The following is an 8,067-nucleotide window of genomic DNA, read 5'->3' as shown; positions in this document are numbered from 1 at the left end:
AAGAGATGTGAATTGTAATCATGTTTCTTACAACTGAATATTGCTAATGCATGATCTAGATATGTACAATGCAGAGGAAAAGATTTACTTCATTTTCATGTTACATCTCTTAGTTACATCTCAAACCCAACAACAAAAATGCCTTCTAAAATAAGAACTTACGTTTCTCCTTCAGAAAAATGAGTCCTACGTTGTAGGCAATGAAAATGGTGTGTAGTCTCAACTCAGAGGATGTGAGGGCTCATTCTACACGTGAATTAGACGAGCACCTGTGTTGCTTTGTCTATGCGCATCTACCTGAGCATCTAATTCATATTACTCCTCCCACAATCCGCCCCATTTCTTTGTCTAATCTGAGCAAACAACAATAGGATCTACAGAAGTTTAGAAACCTGCACTGAATGGAGGGGGCGTGATTTGCTAATGACAAATGGCTTACCTAGTTCACTGCTGAAATCATTACACCAAATGCAGAATTTTGCTTTATGATGAAAGAGAAAGACTGAAGTCAGACGGTGACAAAATCTAACAGCTTCCATAGCTTATCTATATTTATAGGTAATAAAGTTACCTATTTAAAACATAGCATTCTAAATCAATATATTGTTAGTGAATACCACCATTTTTAGAATAAATAGCTAATGTTGTCAGAGGTAACTATGTAGTTTAAGCAATGGAAAGAGAGTACAATTCCTTTTCAAGGTAAATGTAGAAACCCATTACAAAGCTTATCTTTGCAACTGACCTATAAAAGCTATAAACACATCAAAGGCATTGAGAACATCAGATACAAACTTCAATTCTTTACACCGTCAAAACTCCCATGAAGCTGGCATCCCAAGATCACAACAGTGAGCTTGATCAGTAATGCTAATTAACTCCATGGCTAGCTTCATCATGTAACAATTTATTGAGTAGTGTTTTTGTTGTTGTTGTTTGTTTGTTTGTTTTTAATAGATGTTGAATGTAAGGCAACACAGATTTTTAGAATAGGATTTCTTGGAGGTTCTTGGAGGTTTTATTAGTACAGAAGAGAAAACCTGTAAAAAAACACCACTGAAATATATCCCTCTCCTTTAGGACAGCAGCTTTCTGTTTACAGTGGGCAGGAAAAGAGGTTTTACTTGTGTCAGAAGCAAAGATAGCTGAAATTTCTTCCAGGTAAAGAAAGTAAAGATTCTAGACTTCCATACCAATTTCAGATATTAAAAGAAAACATTTTTTGTTATCTTTTTGTCCAGCTCTAGCCATAATGCATAGTCAATCATAGCACGATCAGTTTTAGTTAATGTTTTTTGATTTTTAAAAATACTTTACGAAGATGTGGCTCACTATGATACTTAAGACATCCAGTTATTGCAACCTACTGAGTACAGAGCGGATGAAAATGCCAGTGGGTCCCGCTGAATGATTTAGCTTTAAGGTTCCTGCTGGTTTTACTCAGATTCAGAATGGTAGGAGTGGAGAGGAAGAGATAAATAAACCATTTTTTTTCAGAAAGTAGGTGACTTTGTCAGGACATTGATTTAAACCATGAAGACTCATCTCTGATCAGTCCTTTAGCTGATCAGAAGAATATTGTTGTGAAGTGAGACTGGTTAAGAACACTCAACACCGCCCCCCAAGTGGCATTTATCGGTAAATTTCTGCTTTTCTGTTAACTAATATTGCACCTTCTCTGAAGTTCTGTACATAATTTAGTCAGCAACTCCCACTGATTTATCACAGTCACTCAGACGTGTTTTTACACCATTCATTGAATATTTCGGTAGAGGTCTAATCTCATTTGGATTTATTACGATTTATCTGGGATTAAGCATTTATCTGCTAAGGATTATGACCTATGCTATGAGGTACTGATGAAACATAGGAGTTCAGGAACTCCTAAGCACATTAGAATGAATCAGCAACGTTCTTTTTTAACACAGACTTCACACATTATCTTTTTTTTTTTTTTTTTTCAATCAACTTTGCAACATTCATACAGACACATTGAATAAGTATCTAATTTTCATTTAATACAGTCAGTAACCTGGAAAACTCTTAGCATCCAGTAGGAGCAAAGCCACATTTAATTAGGAGCAGCTTAAAAGATCAGGCCTCAGAGCCACATGACTTCATATTCACTCTGCCTTCAGCAGTCAGTATAACAGTTTTTTGTCTTTTTTCATTTTTTATACAAATTTAAATGTCTTTCCTTTTTGAACTGTGTTTTGGTGAGTCTTCCACTCCTACCCCAACTTTCTGCAATTTCTGATTTGCACAGAAGCGGAAAAACAAGGACAAAGGGACAAAGAACAAGGATAAATAAATTCCTTATTTATTGCCTTTCTGGACTCTTTTTTTTTTTTTCCTTCTCATTTGAATAGGTTCAAACTGCTTCCTCTGTTGATATGCATGGTACTGCACCAAAGGAAGGTGAATGTGGTAATCTTGTGTGATTAAAAGAAGTTGGTCTTTGGCTTTAGTTTGTGGCAAAGGCCACCAACATGTTCTATAGTTGCCCAACAATGGGCAATAACTTCATGCTTAATTATTTTGTATATTTATCATATTTTATAGATCACATTTTATGCCATTTTCACTGACAAGCTTTAGAGAATTCCAGTGTCCACTTTAATTTTGTATGCAAGTTTCTATTATAGCTTGAGTTTTTACTTCATGATCGTACAGCACAAAGAGTGTTTAAATACCTTGAAGCAGTCTTTGGTAATACTGGAAATCAGACCTCGGATATGAAACTGCACAATTTAACATGTTTACACACTCTTACTAAAGGAATTAGGAAGAAAATATATGATTCATTTCCAGTATATGTTTCTACAATTTGCTAAATACTGTCACATTTAGAATGTTCAATTATGTAACAAGTGACTCTACTGTGGTATTATTGTTCATTTTGAGGACTCCTCTTGCTAACCAGGGAGTTTACAATATGAACGTAATTGTAAAGAGATGAAACCTAAGGCTGTAAGAGGACGATAGCTCCTTTATATTTGACTTCATGAAATGAAGTGATATAAGTTGATTTTGTTTTTCATGAGACCATTTCAAAATTCGCATTTCTTTATGGTGCTGGGATATAGCATGTTTTGTTACCAATTTGCATCATGGTTTCTGATCCAATTAATGTTCAGGAACTGCAGATTTATGGACGCAGCATTGTACACGAGATCATAACTCATATTTCAGTTTTGCAGGGGAAATACTCAGCTGATAAAAAAATAGGTGAAACAGAAGACTGAGAAATGGATGGGCATAGAAGAGAATCCATTTACCATAAATAAAGATGTTGATGAATAAGCTGTAAAGATAAATAAAGATAAAATTACTTTTCTGTAAAATATCAAATAGAAAACCATTTGGATTTCCAGAAGAGAAAGTTCCATGGTGCAATGAACTCTTTACCCACTTTCACATGGGTACATGCAGTACAAGTGTGAGGAAGCAAAAAACAAGTAAGAGGTATATTCTGATAATGGGGTACATTTAAGTTGCAGTGGAATTTAGAATCGGAATGCACAGGGCATTGATCCTAAAGTTGCTTCTGAGGTATGAGGATGGTAATGTTAGTTTACTTTCTTTTGTGTCTAAACTTGATGCCCTCTACAAGCCCGACAAAATTCTGGTCTGTCTTCTCCTCCAGGCCACTGATGAAGATATTCAATGGCCTAGGTCTAAGGGTAGGCTCCCAAGGAACGTCCAGCCAGATGTTCACCCATCTGGCAGTCTGTCTGCCCATCTACACTACAATGTTCCAACTTGGATACAAGTATGCAGTAGGAGAGTGTGCTGAAAGCCTTGCTGAAGTCAAGGTAGATGTTGTCTACTGCTTTCCCTTTGCACATCTTGTCATTTCATTGTGGAAGGCAATTGTGCTTGGTCAAGCATGGCAAACCTTGGCAAATCCATGCTGACTGCTGTTTCTAGTCAACTTCTCTTCCTTCTCCTCCAGAAATTGCTTCTGAGGATGTGCACCATTATTTTCCCACAGTTGCAGATGCTGGCTGGCCAATAGTTCTCTGGATCATCCTTGCCATCATTCTTGCCTTTCTTTAGCTTTATGGGCTTTTGGGTGGATTTGAGCGTGAAACCTGACTTTCACGTCATAGTTAGGAGATTTGACATAGTCCATAGTTACATACTCCCTATAAACTGGGATTGAAAAATCTGTAAACAGTTATTGATCTCCACATGCTACTGGGGAAATTTTCCAAGATCAGTGACAGCTTGGAAAGCACTGGCATTTTAAAATTATAGATCACTACTTCACTTTTTTGGCATTTCCAGTCTTGCATTGTGGCAATGAACATGTTAGATATGTGTATAAAAAAAACAAAATGCTTTTAGCATTTTAGTATATTTTGTTTGAGCAATATGAAAGATGGAAATTTCCTGATACAATTCAAAATAATGGTTTTGTTTATTAAAGATCATCATGCATTAAGATGAAGTTGGGATGAGAAAAATGCTTGTTTGTGTGAAAATAATATTTTCTTTTGCAACACAAGCATCTCCCGAGGTTTCTTTGATTCATACCTGATTATGTTAATGACTAAACCAAGTTTTTACTCCTGTTAACTCTGCAGAATGCTTACAGTTATACAAGAGTAAAAAGAATTTTAGACCCCCCTTTTCAGACCCCAAGTCCTTTGGCAATACAACTCTCCGTTAATTTCTTATTTTAGAATTACTTACAATGAGGAGGATTGGTTTCAAGTTACTGTCTTGTGTAGAAGTTTTCAAAGCCTTGGTGGTCAGCCACTGAACTTTCATTATCATTCAGGATGCGTTGTGCATTTACCTACAAAAGGGCACATATTACATGACAGCAAACGGTGTGTTTATAATGCGTTAGTTAACGTGCTCCATGTTAGCATGTTAACACTTGCTAAAATCACCTCTTTGCTGGTGGAAATCCCAAGCTTGTTTCATGCTGCCCAGGGCAGGAAGGACCTTGTGCTCTTCCCAGTGATTCCTCCAGCTGATTAAGGACCTGCTGTGATGTATTCTGAAGGATGTTAGATATGCCTTGGTTGGAAAGGTGATGTTTTGTATCTATTGGCTGGAGACAGATGAGAAGGGGAAGTGGTAGCAGTGGTGCCTTGGATGATCTCTAGAGAAAAATAAAAGGCAAATGTGAAGTTGAGCTCCATATTTATACTTCTAGGTATAAAACTAATTGGCAAACCCAGATTTCTAATTTAATAATTTACTGCATTAGATTCCTGTACCACAAAAAGACACATTTTAAAATAGGTTTAAGAATGGACTAATAAGATTAGCTGGCTAATAATGTTTTAAGGCAAAAAGTATGTCATAGAAAATACCGTTAAATCTGAATCTGGAAAGAGGAAGCAAGCATTGCAAACAAGAGGCTGCTTTGAACTAAGAACTTTAAATACAGGCTGAAATTGTTTAAGATACAACAGGTTTTACTTTATTTCTATGACAGTATCAGTCATCCACAGTCTCTCATGACATGGGATATATGAAGGTATCTTTATTCTGCCTTCTCAGCTTCCTTTAGGGAATGATTTGTGATTACTTATCTAGAGTTAGGAGTACAGACACTGTTTCAAATGTCTCTTAAAATATGTGGTATTGCAAACAACGGATATAAAATGAGATTCACACACATAGCTTTGCTGGTGGCCAAGAACTGTGTTGCAATATGCCGGAAATCCAAACATCCTCCTACTCCCAGAGCCTTGCTGACAGATCTGCAACAACTTCTTTCTCTTGAAAAAGCTACATACAGAATAAGAATAAGAAATGGAGAAGCCTGCTTTTTCTGAGCAGCTAATTTAATTTATAAAATGGAAGGTTAAAGATTCCTCACCAGTATGAAAATCACATTTCTTCTTGAATTTTTTACAGTTTCAGGTAACACCTATATTATCTAAAATCCCCCCCCCCCGAAAAAAAAAAAAAAAAGAAACAGAAAGTGAAAACCTTGTCATCCTTGAAAAAGCAACAACAGCAATCCTTAGGATTAGTGTCATTGTTTTCTTATATAGCCATTTAGACCAACAAATCATTCGGCTTCTGCATAAGTACAGGGGTGTGCATTAATGGAACTTGATACAGAAATAGACCCTTAGTTCAGCAGATCCTTCTATGTTGAAAAACCAATTAAAAAGCAAACACAAGGGAATGGAAAAAACAAGTAACTTTTACAGGAATGTATTTTTTAAACAGAGCATACTTTGCAAGAAGTGTTCTATTAGATGCTACATATTTTAATTAGCTGTTTATAAAATCAGGTTGACAGTGTCCTTTAATTAGTAGACATTGACTTACTCCACATGTATTATGGCATAGTGAATCTTATTAAGATAAATGTTTCTCTCTGAAGATATGAAAAAAAAATCCACTATCATTTGTTTGCCTACCAGATTGCTCACCATCAATATGTCTGTTATTTAAAATGATGAATTTTAGTCACATATTTAATTAGCTAATAGCTGATCTCACTGTAAGGTCTTGATCCTCCTTACATGTGTTCTTTCATCCTGAAAAAGTCTTTGGTTGTATCTTGTTTTTGAAGTTTTCTTTTGAAATTGTCCTTGCTACTTTCAAACTTAAAATGCAGCAAATTAAATTATTAAAAGTAAAAATTATTGTGAAAACATTTATGGTTTTGAGTATAGTTTTATACCTGCTGTTCATATGACTAGAGGCTGTGGATTAAAAAAGCATTAAAAATATTCAAGTTAGTTTTTCCACTTGGGTTGCTGTAGAAACTTGGTTTCTGAGAAAATTATGTGTGCTTTTAAAGGCTGTTAACCTGTTTAAGGTTTCTGTGCCTCTGCGTACAATGGCTTGGTATGCAGCCTTCTCACAGACTGAGGTTGTTTGATGGCAATAGTTGGAAAGTACAGCAAACGTGCTTTAGCCTATACTGAGTCAAGAGAGCTAATAAGAAAAAACAATGTCTTAACACTGTTCACATGAAAGATGGTAAAGCCCTCATGGACATCATTGGTTTGGAAGGGGACTTTTTGGGAGATAATTTGTTATTAGTTGTTCATGGTACTTCATGGTACAAATGGTGCTTCTCAATCCCCATGAATTATATCAGGGCAGAGTAACATTCAGGGGAAAATATCCCCCTCTCTTCACAGAAGAGTATATGCCTGGCCTCTACACCTCTTCTTTTCCCTGCAGTTTGCAGAGATGTTATCATGCCACTGGTACCAAGAAGATAAGCAAGAAGAAAGCTTCTTCGTTATGGAGGTTGCATTAGAAGGGGTTATTGTGGCAGGTGTGGTGCTGCCTAGCAGAAACAGAGCCAGAGATGCTGCAGAAGTTTGAGGCTTTCCTAAATAACCTGGAGGCAATCCATGGGGCTTAGGTAAGCCCAGGCTGCCATCAATTACAAAAGTTCTGAAGAAGCTCTGCAAGATGCATTTGTCAATGAATTTGCAGCTACATGGATGTGTATGCAACTGCCAATAAACTCACATTAGCTTAACAAAATATCTATCTATTTATACATAGATATATAAATATCTGTATTACTTGTGAATGAACTTTCATTAAAAGGAAACTCTGTGACAATATGTGGTCACTGATACCAGTTCCTCAGAATCTACCATAGGCCAGATGGCTCAAAATCAGAGAACTTGCACTGTGAGAACAAAGGGCATGAGGGTGCCTAGTGCTTCACAGTGACAGGCTAATAATGTACTTCAGAGTAGCATGGAATATCCATCAGGCTGTTTTTGCTGCTTTCAGCTTCCTCGAAAACACTGAACAGTAATCAAGCTTCAATCTCTATGGAAAACTGGCTATATTACTTAAAGAAGAAAGTATTCTCTGACCTCTGGAGCATGTTATTACTAAGAGAAGGGCATAATTGACTTTTTGGATAGACAATTATTTGTTCTTGCTATTGTCCCGTAACAGCATGGTTTATAAACCTTATATCCCAGTCATGCAGGCAAACTCTGTTACCTTAGCTTGCTGTTCAATTAGCTTTTACAATTGGACATTGTTTATATCCTAATAAATGTTGCCTGAGTATAGACTTCCCCTTAACCAATTATACCAGATGTTCTTCTG

The sequence above is a fragment of the Oxyura jamaicensis genome, chromosome 8, assembly GCF_011077185.1.
Source record: "Oxyura jamaicensis isolate SHBP4307 breed ruddy duck chromosome 8, BPBGC_Ojam_1.0, whole genome shotgun sequence".
NCBI classification, from domain to species: domain Eukaryota; kingdom Metazoa; phylum Chordata; class Aves; order Anseriformes; family Anatidae; genus Oxyura; species Oxyura jamaicensis.
The sequence above is the reverse complement of the archived record's forward strand: the minus strand, read 5'-3'. Positions refer to the sequence as shown.